The sequence below is a fragment of the Sander vitreus genome, chromosome 18 (assembly GCF_031162955.1).
Source record: "Sander vitreus isolate 19-12246 chromosome 18, sanVit1, whole genome shotgun sequence".
Classification (NCBI taxonomy): domain Eukaryota; kingdom Metazoa; phylum Chordata; class Actinopteri; order Perciformes; family Percidae; genus Sander; species Sander vitreus.
In genome coordinates, this window is record NC_135872.1 from 23,164,043 (window position 1) to 23,180,281 (window position 16,239).

A 16,239-nucleotide genomic window follows, 5' to 3' on the forward strand; every position below is an offset into this window, starting at 1 on the left:
GTGTGTGTGTACAACACAGAACCACAGGTGCAAAAGGGCACACCTGCATGGTTTTTGTTTTATTTACTTGCCAAATGAAAATACCCTCAGGATGTGGTGAAGGGTTGACTTACTAATGGTTTTTCTATGTCTTCTTCCTCTGTCCTATTAGTATCTGTTTTTTATTAAAAAAATGAAAATAAATAATCTTCTTTTTTAAATTGAAAGATTTTGATTGGCAGAAGTGGGAGAAGAACAAAGACTGGTTTATCTCAACATAATGATATTTAGCTGATTTACACTAGATACCCAGCAAGGCCAAGCACTACAGAACACTATGTAACATGTCGACATCAAAAGCATAAGATAACATAAAACATAGAGTATAATATAGAGTAAAATGGAAACATTTGCCAATCCCCGGCAAATACTGAATATTTAGAACAAGCTATGAATAAATCAGGGGTGTTTAAACCATAGACTGTAAATATTAACAAGTCTATGGTTTAGACACTATAATGTTAAACACAAATATATTTTGTTGACCCTGTTTGTCCATATGGGGGAACCAGGCTATTCTCAGTTTCTGGTTTAGCCTGTTCTTTGTTATTTGGTAAATATTGTATTTCAGTCATGTTCAGCTGGTACCCACACCTTTTGTTTGGAATATGTAAAGTAAATTCCCTCGGGAGGAGTGATACTGATGGTTCCAGTATAATTGTCTGAGTCAGAGCTCAGGACTCATTTTAAAGGAATAGTTTTCCCAAAAACAATGAGATAAAATTAGATTGTAATTTCACCACTGGGGATCTCTTGCCAATTAAGAGTTAAAGGAGAAGCTCATATCTGTCCGTAAGATCAGTTTAGCACAAAGACAGGAAGCTGAGAGAAACAGCTAGCTTGTTTAAAGGTAACACAATCTGCCAAAATATCTTGGCTGCCAGGCAACCAGTGTTATTAGTGAGCTTTTATTTGATTTTTTATTGCAAGACAAAACACTAACCCTGTATGTGTGTGTGTGTGTGTGTGTGTGTGTGTGTGTGTGTGTGTGTGTGTGTGTGTGTGTGTGTGTGTGTGTGTGTGTGTGTGTGTGCAGTCTTGGACTAGTCTATAGGGTGCATGGGTGAAACGAACTAAGGGAAAGCATAAGAAAAAAAGAAGAAAGCTAGCAGCTGGTGGTGGCTGCAGCTTCTTATTTAATGTAGGCTACAGACAATAGACTGTTAAAATAATGGACAGAGCTTCCAGGCCTGAGAAGTGAAGCCAATGTGGGGGCACCTTAAACCTGCATTCTATCTAATTCCAGCAGGGGGCGACTCCACTGGTTGCAAAAAGAAGTCTGTTTCTATAGAAGTCTATTAGAAAACAACCCTACGCCTCACTTGATTTATTACCTCAATAAACATTTTCATAATGAGTTTATGGCCTCAATCGCTAGTTTTAAGTCTTCTTCAATGCAGCATGATGTTCATTTAGTCAATTATTGTCCCATTTATTATAAAATTGACGATAAAGCAGAGGATGCTTTAGGGCGTGGCTACACGCTGACATAGCATAGGTTTAGCAATGCTAACCATGGCACTGTGTACATTGAAATAGCTGTGAACTGGTTTTGGGTGTTGTCCATGATTTCATCTTAAATGTCGACCTTCTCACTGTTTTCACTTCAAAGTTATTTGGAACATTTGGCCTAAATATGTCTTGTTCAGCGCTACTAAGAGCGTTAGCTGGTAACTTAAGGGAAAGTTTGACGATTTTCTGTGTACTACCGTACGTGCAGATGAACGGCGGCAGTTTGGAGGTACGTATTTACCAGCCAGTCCACTGGATGACTTGCTTCAGAAGGGTTGAAAATCTGCAATTTTCCCTCTTTATGGTTTTGCAACTATAAACATCACTGGCTGGGTGCGTCATCCTCCCCAGCTCCCCCCCTCGTCAAAAATCGTTAAAAAACCAAGATGTCAACGGCCAAATTGCCAAATTTGAGGCTTCAAAACAGCAGTCCACAAACCAATGGGTGACATCACCAATGCTACGTCCAGTACTTTTTTAAATATGGACGTAGTCTCAGAGCCAAAATGGTCACTATCTTGGCAGTGTCTGATGTTAGCTAATCCAAAAATGGACAAAGAGGTGGAAATTAGCTATAGAGACTAAAACCATTTTTTTGTACCAGGCTGTAAACATGTTTAATTCTGCTGTAAAGTTGGGCATTTTAAAGCAACACTAGAGAACTTTTCCCACGTTGGTCCCCCTACAGGTTGGAAGCGGAATTGTCCATTACATTACAAGTTTGCCAGATCGGGTAGCGTGAACTGTAGTTCCAATGAGTCAACCTGTAGGGGGACCATGCGGGAAAAGTTCTCTTGTGTTGCTTTAACATGGGTGTCTATGGGGATTGATTCACTTTTGGAGCCAGACTCAAATGGCCACTCAATGAACTGCAGTGTTTGGCACTTATGCATTGGCTCATTTTTCAGCAACGAAGGTAGCTGCTTGGTACAGACATGAGTGCTGTTAATGTTATCACCTAACACTCGGCAAGGAAGCAAATTAGCATATTACTTGAAATGTCAAACTATTTCTGAAATTTGAATTGAAGAGGAATGTTTCTCAATATTTAACTGAATAATGAAATGTATTTGTATTTGAGATAGTCTGAATAAAAACATGTAGGCCCAGCAGTGTGTGTTAGTGAACCCTGTGGTAGCATTGTTAGATTCATAAATGCACGGTGGCCCACTTTCCTCTGCACGCCTAGCGTCAGGAAGGTTATTATTTTTTCAATTTGCCCACAAATATAGATCTTTTGTTTTTGGTTCATTCATAAATTGTGCTATCAGGGTTATGTTACAAATATTTGAAATTGGCCATGTTTCCTGTAGGCTTCCTTTACCCCTGCTGTGAAAATGTGGCTATTGATTTGGCTTTGTGCCACTGAGCAAATCTCATACAGTTCTCAGAAAGGGAACAAATGAAAATTGTTGAGAGCTATAGATTGTCTGATCTGAAGAGGCGCAAGAAGATTATTATGACAGAACGGGGCTGTTAAACAAGTAATAGGCGTGTGTGTGTTACTTGGTGTCGATGTCATTACTAATAAAGAGGTGTGTGTGTGTGTGTGTGTGTGTGTGTGTGTGTGTGTGTGTGTGTGTGTGTGTGTGTGTGTGTGTGTGTGTGTGTGTAATTTTGGACTGGGATACATGATAACCTACACTATGTCGGATTGCAGGGATCCAGGTTCCATTCAGCCCAAGATTATTTGTTCTGGGACAGTGATCTTCAACAGGGGGTCCGGGACCTCTAGGGGGTCCTCAAAGTAAGCACAGGGGGACCACCAAATTATGTAAAAAAAAAAATAATATTTTCAAAAGTTAAAATAAATCTGAAAATATACATTAATATGAATGCAAAATTTTAATAGCAAAGATAAATTGGCCTTTTTGTGAAAAGAAAATGATTTACACATTGAAGATAAGCTTACTATATATAATGGTAGCCGGGAGTCGCTATGCCATCCGGATGTATGTTTAACATTAAAACATGATGCATAAATAATATCCATTTCAATTTCAATTTAATATGCAACTCAGTTGTATACAATATATACAGTAGGGGGTCCCTACTCAGTCTCTCTTTCAGCTAAGGGGTTCCTGGCCTAAACGACGTTGAAGACCCCTGTTCTAGGAGATGGATCAATCCTATCCAATCCTGGATAAGCACATAATAAGTTGGGTCCAAACTACAGGTTAATGATAGCCAGACAGATTCTTTTAAGAGAATGGAGGAATTAATCCAGGAGTGAGCATTTGAAAAGATGTCAGACAAACAATTTGCTAGATTGAATGTCTACGTTAGAAAATGGGGAAAGTTCGTGAGCTTTCTGGAGGGCTCCTAAGAAGCCAAGTACTGTGGCGAGGCGTATTCAATGTGCTTAGTGTTTTGTCACATATACATACTTTTATTTGGTTTACAGCAGTTTTTTTGGTTTTGTTTTATTGTATTGTATTGAATAATTACAGTTGTTATGTTAGCTTGTCTTCATTTTTCAGTAAGTGGTGATGATGAATGGGGGTGTTCGGGGGAGGGGATGTGTTCATGTTGTAAATGGTGTGTTTTGTATGCTGTTTAAAAATAAGAAAAAATTGTTAATCATAAAAAAAATGGTCAGGGGTGGTGAGGTATATGAGTGTGGATGTGTGTGTGTGTGTGTGTGTGTGTGTGTGTGTGTGTGTGTGTGTGTGTGTGTGTGTGTGTGTGTGTGTGTGTGTGTGGGTGTAAATCAATGCAGTTCTTCTAACTTACTGCATGTCTCTGCATCGACAAAACGTTATTTCATAGAAATTATGTTATTAAAGGAATAGTTACATTTTGGGAAATTCGCTTATTCACCTTTGTGCAGAGAGTTACAAGAGAAGATCGATACCACTCTGTCCGTTAAATATGGAGCTGGAGCCAGGTAAGAGTTAGCTTAGCTTAACGTAAAGACTGAAAGCAAGGGCAAACAGCTAGCCCTGCTGTGTCTAAAGAGTTTTCTGTATGGATTAAACAATTAAGACATAACATGTTTATTAGCTTTAGAGTTGCTGGTAGGTGGATTTTGTTTTACCAGACAGAGCCAGGTTAGCTGTGGCTAAGCTAACGGTCTCCTGGCTAAAGTCGAAGCTCTACTGACAACCCAACAGAAATCAATTTCATTCAATGTAAATAATTTGGCACACTTTTCTGAAAAATGTAAAAACACAGTTTCTTTAGGGGGGAAACATTGATTATTATTATTACTATTATTTTATTATAGTGTGAATGCAGAACAGCATAAGTGGTATGCCCCTATGGCAATTATGCTTGGCACTGGATGTGGTAATTCCACTGACTAAGCAGTCAAAAAAAAAGACTTCCGGGCTGATAGCAATATTATGCAGGAGTAGGAAACATGCACACAACTGACATTAACACATTGCAATTTTGCCCCACTCATCCACCCACTCACAAAGCATATCCTGTAAATAATGCTGGTATTTCTTTTTGTATTGGACTTTCCAGCAGTTCATATGCTAACCATTCATCCTAGAGCTCACCACTACAGGGGTTACTTTACCAGTAGCATTATGACTTCGTTCCATGAATTAAGCCCTGACCTTTTCAAAGTGATCAGCTGAAATGTCCTAACTTCCATGGGCAGAACTCAAACTGCACTTCTGAAGCACGGTAATCCAGTTACACTGGCCCTAGTCTGCCTCCGAACCCTGCTCGGCATTAGAACAATGATCCTTTTTGTCTGTAATACCTCCCTTGTGAGTATGTTTCAGAAGTTTCAGCCAGACAGCTCTTAGTAGACCAAGAAGGAGAGACTAATGCCTGCCATACACTAGAAGACTCTGAAAAGACCAAAGTCTGACACCATCTCACATCTAAAGACAACCATATCTCATCTAAAGACAATCTGCCATAATGTCACTGAGTTTGTTAGTCACAGACTATAAGAATTTACTACCAAGACTTAAAACTTATACGATAATATCAAACAAGTTGGATTATGTCGAAACGTCAAGACGGGAAAAAGAAAGACTTGTACTGAGTTTTGTGACCACCTTACACCGAAACAACGATTGAGACTCTAGCGAGACTGTCTGCAACAGTGAAATCGCTCAGCGTGAGGTCGGCATAACATGTGTATTGCAGCAGCAGTTGTTTTTCTAGTGTCGTTTACTGGGTTTCTACTAGTGTATAGCCAACAACTAGCCAATGTGCAATTAAAAATTTAAAACAAATGCGACCATGGAGTCATATACAGTAATAGCCTCCTTATACATATACAACACAACAAAGATGGCTGCATGTTTAAATAGTGTAAAGATACGAGTATGAAATTGCTCTCTGCCTGCGATCAGCTGCCAATTTTCTGCAGTCATATAAACTGCTGCAAGGGGGAGGTGTGTGTGTGTGTGTGTGTGTGTGTGTGTGTGTGTGTGTGTGTGTGTGTGTGTGTGTGTGTGTGTGTGTGTGTGCGTGTGCGTGTGCGTGTGCAAGCTACACATAAATTAACATCAGTGGTTGGTTCAGCTCTCACATTTCCCTCACATGAGTATTTGTAAGCACAAGTTTGAAACGTATCTTGTGTTGATTTATTGGGGGGAAACGTGCATTCCTGCAACATCAGTGACAAACCCAGACATCTAAGGTGCCAATGTGATTTAGTGATGCCCAAAGAAGACAATGGGCTGTTTCTGGGCTTGTGCCAGCACCTCCTTCATAACACACAGGACACCAATGAACGGAGTCCCTCCCTAAGTCACCTGCCTGCTGTGAGCCACATAAAGCAAAGGCAGTTGAATGACTGACAGCAGTTGGTGACAGAGCTACGGTGGAGTCAAGCAGCATACAATGTAAGTTAGGAAAACCCTGTGTTATATTTGTTTTTTTGCTTCATTGTAAATCACTATGGTTCTTTGTGAACAATATGTTCATCTAAAAAAATGCTGGACTTCAACATGTGATATGCTGTATGTTGACTGGACATTATCAGATTGTACAGTATCTAATGGAGAAAAAAAAACTGATTGTAAAGAAATTCACATTCAGCCTATATACCCGCTTTGTTTGGTCATGAATTCTGCTTTTTCAACGTGTGCCCACTTTGTTGACCCTTTCGGTGCGGTTTTGCCTTTCTTTTACAGAACACTATAGGACAATGGCTCCAGTAGGGATGGTTGGCATGTTGGGTTGGGTTTCATCCCCAGAGGTGGGTGTCATCTCCCTGGTCGTCTTCCTCGTCCTCAGCATCACTCTCCTCGCCCTTTGCATCAGGTGTCAGAGGTGAGGGAAACGTCATAACGAACAGTGGCATTCATTTGAGCATATTTGTGTCAGGTCATGCCTGTCTTCCTCAAGTATACTATAAAATAAAAGCTGTCTGTGACCAGTGGTGGAATATAACTAAGTACTTAGTATTTTTCTGTATTGAGTACTTTCACGTTTAATACTAAAAAAGTACACATTCCTGATGATGCGTACAAACTTTTACTCAAATAACATTTTCAATGCTGGACTTTTACTTGTAACAGAGTATTTTTACAGTGTGCTATAAGTACTTTTTACTCAAGTGAAGGCTATGAATACTTCTTCCACCACTGCCTGTCACCAACGCTACCACCCGGTAAAGCAAGTCTTCTCCTGTCTGGAATAGCTGCTTACTATGCGTTGGCTAATACATTCTTTTCACATTCAGTTTCACAGGGGAGGCTGTAATTGCTATTCATCCCTTTTTCAGCAGCACAGAACAGGCACTTGTTCAACTCGATAGGTGATTTTTGGGGAAGGGTGTTGCCTGTTTGATCAGGAGGAAACAAAGAAGTGCAGTCAGGAATCATTTGAGTGTGTGTGTGTGTGTGTGTGTGTGTCAGTTTCTTCACACAAATCTATGCATGCATGTGTGTTTGCACGCCCATTACTGCGGTTGTCCTGCCAAACATACCAGTGACAGCGACACAGGAACTGTGAGGTAAATCAACTCTAATGTCTTATCTTCCGCAGTCTGTTTCTTTACATTCCACAGCTTTTTTTGTCACCCAGAGGAATGAAAACAGGAATGGGACCGCAGTGATAGATGGGAATTATAACTCATAAGATTCTTTGTATGTTTAAAGGAGGGGACACACTGGTGCCAATATATGTTGATTGAGATAAGACAAAGAGCAGATGTTGTGCAATGTTGCATCAAGGAGTACTTCAAGGTGTAATACAAGGAAGACATTAAAGGAAAAGTAGTCTGACTCACAAGTTTAACTGATAAGCGCTGAAAACATGTTATGTTTTCAGTTGCTGAGGGAGAGCTATTTTTATATACAGTAAGCCTAATGATTACTTCAGTGTGTAATTTTTTTTTGGGGGGGGAGTCTAAATCAAGTCCCAATCGAGACCAATCTTAGTCAAATCACAAGTCTTACCAAAGCAGATTTCAAGTCTTGGTAAAGCAAGTTCAAGTTACAACTGAAGTCGTGGGAAAGAAAGTTCAAGTTACTTCTCAAGTAGTAGTTCAAGTCATGTTTCATGTCCTTGAGAGTAGGCCTACGTCCAAAGTCCACTCTCTAATCTTGTCAAAGCAAGTCCAAGACGAGTTATAAGTCTAGTCTAAGCAAATGTCAAGTAAAGCCCTTGAGAGCAAGTCCGAGTCAAGTCGCAAGTCTAGTCTCAAGTCTTGTCAAATCAAGTCCCAAATCAAGTCTCCTGCTTTGGGAGAAAGCTCAAGTCAGGTCATGTCAATTATTTTTATAAAGCCCTATACCACCAATCATAAATGTGCCTCAGGGGGCTGTGAAATCTGTACAGCAAATGACACCCTCTGTCCTTTGACTTTTGCTTTAGAAAGAAAAAACTCCCCCCCAAATGTCAACATTATAAACTCACGGTTTGAAAACGTAACCACAGCGAGCGAGTGGGCCTGTTGATTTTTAGCATTTAGTTGACGCAAAACCAGAAGAAAACAAACACCAAGGGTTAATAGGAAGGGTCATATAGTACACGAAGGTGCCAACAAAATTGTCTAACCGGATAGACGACGGCATTCAGGAACTTCTGTCAGTAAGGGGCAACGCCAAAACCCTTTAAAAGAAATTTAAGGACCAGTCGACCTGGTTGTTTATGACCAAATCACAACGTAACTACGTAACCCTGGTGTAATGTTCTGCATTCTGCAAAAACTACCCAGGTGCCACCCCTCGTCTAAACCAAAACTGAGTATTTCCAGGAAGCGAGTACGTGTCTTGACGCCAACTGACAGACAATCGCCTGTTGTATGCTACATGCGGGAAAAAGAAAGGGCAACCTCTTGATTTGTTCGACATTGTCCGGATTTTATACGAGAAACCGCCTTAAAAAGGTGCAGTAAGCGATACTGCGCAAAGATTGTTGATATTTGAACTCAACTGCTGAACAATCACAACACCCCCCCCCCCCCCCCCCCCCCTCCCCCCCTACCATCCACTGGCGCTGCCTGTTGCTGATTGGCTGGATTAGTGTTGTGGGGCTCGTGCACTCCATTCGGTTTGTTTTGCATGTACACAGCCAGGGGTGTGTATTAAAACTAGATTTTTTTTTTCAGCGTACACAGAAAATAGAGAGCTAGATGATAGAGATAGAGATATTAACTGAATTTGACAAAAAGTGTATTGGATTAACATGGCGCAGTGCAGCAGGACAGGAGAATGCTGAGGGTAGGATGATGGCCATTATGGACAGATAGACTTTTGGAGTCAGCAGGGGACTATGACCAGAGATGGACCTGTGTACCTGTGTGTGCATGAACCTGGATGATAAAGACAATAAGGATACGAACTCGGACAAGAGCCTGAGAGAAAACAACTAACAGACAGACAGCGTTTTAAAAAGGTCTTGAGCCATAAATTAAACCTGTGTAAAAAGGACTTTATGCACCTTTTGTCCTCGTACACACTGAGTACACACATATGGCACATAACACTTGATAGGCTCTCATTTTCTTTTTTTGTCATCCACAGGAAAACTGCCAACGCGTATGCTGTGAACGAAACACCGGTATGAACCGCCTGTTTCTCATCTTCCTATCCCTCTCTCTCTCTCTCTCTCTCTCTCTCTCTCTCTCTCTCTCTCTCTCTCTCTCTCTCTCTCTCTCTCTCTCTCTCTCTCTCTCTCTCTCTCTGTTTCTAGTTCTGTCCCTCCCTCTCTCTGTCTGTCTGTCATTAAATACCTCACTCCATTAATGCAGTAGCATCTTCAATATCTAAAAGTAGGGCTGCAGCTAACTATTTATTTTCATTGTCGATAATGTCGATTATTTTCCAGTTTGGAGATTCATTTAATAGTTGATAATTCATCAAATTTGAGCTCTGTCTAAAAGTAGTATCTTTTGCAGTTCAGTAGCTTCAAATAAGCATTAAGTGGCTGATTTTAAGCAATCAGCAGGACGGTGGCGGCTATGATGTTGTTGCTGCTATTTGGCCTCATTAGATTCAAACCATGCAAACTCCTGGGACACATGAAAATGTCTAATTATGTTCAATTTAGCTCAAAAAGTATTTCCAAGAATTATCAGGATGCTGTGACTGCATCATGATCATTGTCTTCTGGATATGATTAATATCATCTTAAATGACAAACATTTTGGGTATGATGCACAGAATCATCAGTCATAACAATTTCATATTGTAATTATAATACTTTGTATCAAAATCCAAGATATCAATAATAATAATGATGATAAGCAGCAGCATATTACATATCCTGGAGCAACGTATTCTTATAAACGGGTTCGTATGATATCATACGACATTAGGCGATTGCTGGCCCCGGTCACATGACAGTTAAGTTTAGCGGTCTTTACAGTTTAGTCCAAATTTAGCCAAGAAAAGGATACCGGTCGCCGAGATTGGACAGTCCTTTCAGGGAGCGTTGCAGTTGAGTTGAGCGTTATGCCGTGACGACAGTTAAGTTTAGGCACCAAAACGACTAGTTAAGATTAGAAAAATGATTGTGGTTTAAAACACCGGTAGTACTCCCAGGACACAAACACACGTTCCCTGAGTGAAAGTCTCGTGTTTTCCCGTTAACTTCTTCCGGGCCACAAACTCTGCTGCCATCCACCTCGACCTTCTCCCCACGCCGACCAAAGTGCTCTTATACAGCAGCAGATAGATGGGGTGGAAACATGTGTGGACAAAGTTACACAAACATCAGCAGCAGATAACAGATTCAGCAATGGCCACACATGTCTTCCGACTGTGATTTCAGAAATAACTACAATTTTTACTGACTTGGGAGGGCTGAAAAGCTCTCCAATTTACATTCATATAATTGGACAAAGTGTCTATCATGGGGCAGTTTGTATGCCTATCAATAACAAATTGTGATCCCGTGTGTCCAATACTGCCTGAGTCCTGGGAGGATTAAGATTATACTGCACTATTGACTACTTTGTGAAGGGCATATGACCTGTAAATGTCTAATGGAATTAGGATGTTAACAATACAATATAGCAGCTGTAATGCACTTAGGAAATGGCACACAATGGGGGTTGATTCAAGGGTTGATTGATTCAGTAGATAGAAGTAGTGCAGAGACACTCACAAGCAATGAGACACAAAGGACAACATCACCAAATCAGTTTAGTGTACTCCCACTCAGTAAGACAAAGTCCCGGCTTGACACCTGCATCTCTTTCTGATGTTGATAAAAGTTGTTTTGTTCCACTGCTGTTCTGCTCACTTTTCCTGTGCTGTGGCCAAGACACTTACTTTGAGAGTTTGATAGGCAGTGCCGCAGATCATGGATTAAACAAGCTCCAAAACATCCCAAATGCTCTTGATAAGTGTCTTTTACCATTGCATATCAGTAATATAATATATCCTATCCTTAGTGTAAAGCTCTCAGTATGCTTCTAGTGTTGACAAACTGACCGAAGAACCGGTTAATTAACCCGACTCGTGTCACTGAACCGGGAGAATAGAGTGCCATACGTCAATGAACCGACTCACTCCTGTTCTCTTAAAACATCCATGCATTCGTGTCGTTGTGTGTAGCTGGTATTCTTCTGCTAGACTGCTACTGTGTGTGTAGTAATCTAGCTCATTAGCGCCTCCACTGGAGTGGTGGTAGAATCAATCAGGAAATGGCCTAGACCGCGCACCAGGCTACTGAACGAGACCGAATGCGACCGTGCAACCGGCCGCTCAAGTCTAATGTAATCAAGCGGTGTCTTGGTTCTCGGAAAGTTTGAGTTATTAACCAAGCCTTGTTTCTGGTGCATCTTAGATGATTGTGTTCATGGCAATTCACACATTATCGATGGGGAAGTACATCACATACAAATACATGTCATGTTATCTTGGTAGTTATGTTAAGTTAAATGTTAGAGAAGTGAATGTTGCTACATGGTAGGTAGGCTGTCACCGGGAGACCGCGCACCAGGCTACTGAACGAGACCTTAACCATGCCTAATGCATGAGTCTATAATGTAATCAAACGGGTGTCTAGGTTCTCGGCAAGTTTGAGTTATCAACCGATCCCAGAAGCCTTTATGTCTTGTGCATTTTAGAATTGTGTTCATGGAAATTCATAGGCTACATTACCAAAGGGAAAGTATTATATCACATACAAATACACGTAATGTTATCTTGGTAGTTATGTTAAGTTAAATGTTAGAAGTGAATGTTGCTACATGGTAGTTAGACTGTCACGAGGAGACCAGGCTACCGAATGTAACCGTGGCCAGTGCCTGAGTCTAGTGTCGGTCAGTATGAGTGTGTAAATAGTATGTCGAGAACGAATGTAACCGCAACCGCTCGAGTCTAATGTAATCAAGCGGTTTCTGGCAGGGGAAGTAAACGTGCGATCGCTGCCTACCAACCCTTTTTCCTGTCACGGCTGGCTGAGTGCTGAGGCAAGGAAACGATTCTGGACCCAAAATGCACGACACGAAAGGACAGATGAAGGTGTAGAATTTATTATAACAAAAAAACAAAACAATCCAGCTTACGTGAGTTTTAGTGAATCCAAAACGAAATTCCAAAAACAATCACTGGTCTCCAAAAAGGCATCCAAAGGCTCCAACAGAAGGGGTACACAGAGAACAGGAACAAGCAGGCACACTCAACAACGATGAGGACATGATAAGAACTAAACAGAACAGAGGAGATTAAATACGGGGGCAAACGAGCAGGGAGGGAGCAAACTAGGGCTGGGCGATAAGGAGAAAATCAGATATCACGATATTCTTGACCAAATACCTCAATATCGATATTGCAGCGATATTCTAGGGTTGACAAGTGCTTTAACAAAATATCTTCACACTTAGATTTTAGATAATCATCAGTAATGTGGACATAATGTCTAAGTGGGGAAAAGGCAAATAATAGAACAGCTACAACAGTCTGGTAAGTTCAGAAAAGTACATCACTTTACTGTAATGCAGCCTTTAAAACCAGTAAAAGACAACACTTATGTCATGTCACGATATTACGATATCCAAAATCTAAGACAAAATCTAGTCTCATATCATGATATCGATACAATATCGATATATTGCCCAGCCCTAGAGCAAACAGTTGAAAAGCATTAGGGACAAAATCAGACTCAACAGGAAACAAAGCTACACCAGGACACATGAAACCAAACACTACAAAATAATACAGGAAGTACACCAAGTGTGCTGTGTTTTCAAGGTGTAGTGCAGGGAAATATGATCCGCCGTGAGCATGGTGTATTTTATTTTGAAATAAAGACCCCACTCTATAATTAACAGACACCCAATATTTCCTCCAACAGCAATTCCACTTAATGCACTTAATGCTAAGCTAACCGGCTGCTGGCTGTAACCTCATACATATATATATTGGCCTACTGTACATACATTATGTCCTTAATATCCTTTAACCCTTTATGTATTTCTCTTTGACAGACTGATGGAAAGGGAGGAGCCAATGGGAACACTGACACAAGGATGGGAGGTGAGTTCTCTATAAATAAAAACAAATTTTCAATCAAAAGATTACATTTCACTACATTTTCTCAGCGATATTTCCAGACTCAGGGACATCATGGAGGACCCACCAAATGCCTGCCAGCACACTGGAGAGAGCTACAGCATCAACCAACTAACCAGTCAGAACACCAGCTTTCCACACTTGACATTGTCCCAAATGGACAGATGGATGGAAAAAGAGAAGAAGGGCAGGAGGGAACGTTGGCCCTGTCCTCTGCCAGCTCCACACCTTGTCTTCATCACGTCAGTCTTCACTTAACTGGATAGAGTCTCTCACTTCTGGATTCTGAATTCATCTAAACAAGAACTTTCTATCTACGTCTTTGACTATTTTACAATATGCTTTTTAAAGAGTTTGGATTCTGTTTTTATTCTTTTCCAGTTAGGAAATGAATACTCCCTACTGTTCAGTGAACCCAATACATCAAGCTAAAAAAAAATGTAATTGCCATGAAGATTTCTCCTGAGTAGAATGCAGTGGAATAAACTTTTAGCTTGTTTGCTTCAAATAACAATTACTTATTAGTACGTCATTTTGGGAAATATGCTTATTGGCTTTCTTGCGGAGAAGATCGATACTTCCACTCTCATATGTGTCCGTTAAATATGAAGCTACAGCTTAGAGAGTTATGGTGCGTTCCATTTCAACTGGCAAGTCTGAATTTATGAGTTCCAAGTCGGACATTTCAACTGGAACGCCCCCCTGAAGTCGGATTTCCGACTCGAAAAGTCGGAGAACCTCCGACCAAAGCCGACCTCAAAATCCAACATGGAGGCTCCGTGCATCAACAGTAGTAAAAGCTGTAGTTATATACAGTTAATTAGCTCTTCTGTCTTATTTGTGTCTCATTAAACCAGTCGTATGCAGAGTACTGTCCAACTTCTATCTGGGGATATGAATGTTGCTATGGTGTTTGTATGAACAAAATACATGCCTAATGCATGCGTTGTCATCAACTGGTATTGCTATCATTGGCTAACCTTGCTAGAGCTAACCCCACTGTGAAATAACGGTTCACTTCCAACTTGTTGAACGGGAACGCGGTCAACTCGGGTTTGACATCATCCGCAGCTCAGTCTTACGACTTCCGAGCTAAATGGAACACAGCATTAGCTTCCCCAGCCACCTTCTTTCCATCTGTATGCTAACATGGGCTAAGCTAACAGACTGGTGGCTGTAGCTTCATATTTAACCAACAGATATAAAAGTGTTATCAATTTTCTCATCTAACTCTTGGCAAGCAAGTGAATAACATAAAATATCCTTTAGTATTTTTGCCAGCCGTTTTCAAACTACTGCATACTGTGAAGTTTAAGATTATAGGATGTTGTATCCATATCGCTTTTGGTTTCCACTCGTGTCTGTAAAAATAAATGCACAGATTCTGGAAACTGGCTTGAAGTTTGTAATACATCATAGTGAACATCAAGTCATGACACACAAAAAGGTTTCAAGAGTCTGCTGACTCATACTGTGAGGAAATAAATGGCTAGAACAGAAAAATGCATCTAAACTCTAAAACACAACTGCACGGTTAGCAAAGTGGTTGCCAAAAATGTAAGGCATATAAGAAAGCATGCAAACCACTGGTATGGTCCTTTATTCATATACTATTAAATGACACTGTTGCACTGTTGTGCTGGATGGGAAAAGATCATGGAGGAAGAGACTTTTGGTTATTCAGGCTACTGTATGTGTCAACACTGTTAAATTGTGATAAGAGGGGACTTTTCTAACTTGTTGACCTTTCATGATCAAGGAAGCGATGAACCTTCTGTTTGTGTTTGTTTTTTTGTATTCTTGTCTTTGTGTTCCATTGTTTTCTCCCGGTGGGGCAGGTAAAGTCTATGCTGTGGTATTATCATCATTGTAAACATGTATGACATTCATGGTACTTGTGGGTCTGTTTGTCCTGAAACAAAGACAAGAAAGACCAGAATATTTTAAAAGCCATCCTTATCTTCCCTGGTTGATTGTGATGAGATGGGAGTGGCACCCGGACTTACTGACACTTCAAAGTAAACTAAAGATCACAAAAGCTCGAAGCAGGGTGGACTTGTCGTTCTTGTAATGCCAGTTGTCATGCCGTGCGTTGCCATGCTAGTCTGCTGAACTGTCCAAGTAAAACACACCCAAGTGACACACCCAAGTAACACTGATGTCACTGGTTCGGCTTCTCTTGCCAGTGTGCATTAAAGGCCATATACTGTATTTTTTTGTGAGCAATGTGGCCCTACATGAACACAAAATGTTCTGCTTTGGTTATTTCACATTAGAGATTTCTATATTTGTATGGGTGGTGATCACTTGTTGGAAGTGGCTGATGACGGTCTATAAAATGTCCAAAATAAAATGGTGAAAAAATGTCTATCAGTGTTTTCCAAAGACCAAGATGACGTCCTCAAATGTTTTGTTTTGTCCACAACTCAAAGATGTTCCGTTTACTGTTATAAAGAAGTGAAAAAACTAGAAAATATTCACATTTAAGAAGCTGCAATCAGAGAATGTTTTACTTATTTCTTTAAAAAATACTTTGAAATTGATTTGAAATCAAACCATTATGACCAGAAGTGGTGGGCGCTCAGGCACTTACTGTAGTTCATTTTAACAAGCATTTACAGTCAACCTGGTGGTTTGACTCAAATGATGGTAATATCAGTCACTCCACCACTTTGGTCCAGACTGATTTACCATATATATGGTATGACTCTGTATCTATTGGGTTAGGGTTACTCTAATCTATATT

At 40.4% G+C, this 16,239-nt stretch overlaps 1 long non-coding RNA gene across 1 annotated transcript; it reads left to right on the top strand.

Annotated features, from left to right (window-relative positions):
• The first annotated feature begins 6,255 nt into the window (after window positions 1–6,255).
• Window positions 6,256–14,361, top strand: LOC144532982 (uncharacterized). Its single transcript, XR_013503392.1, has 5 exons — window positions 6,256–6,365; window positions 6,657–6,795; window positions 9,495–9,531; window positions 13,409–13,457; window positions 13,535–14,361. It is a non-coding gene; the product is annotated as an uncharacterized LOC144532982 (long non-coding RNA).
• Window positions 14,362–16,239: the final 1,878 nt, after the last annotated feature.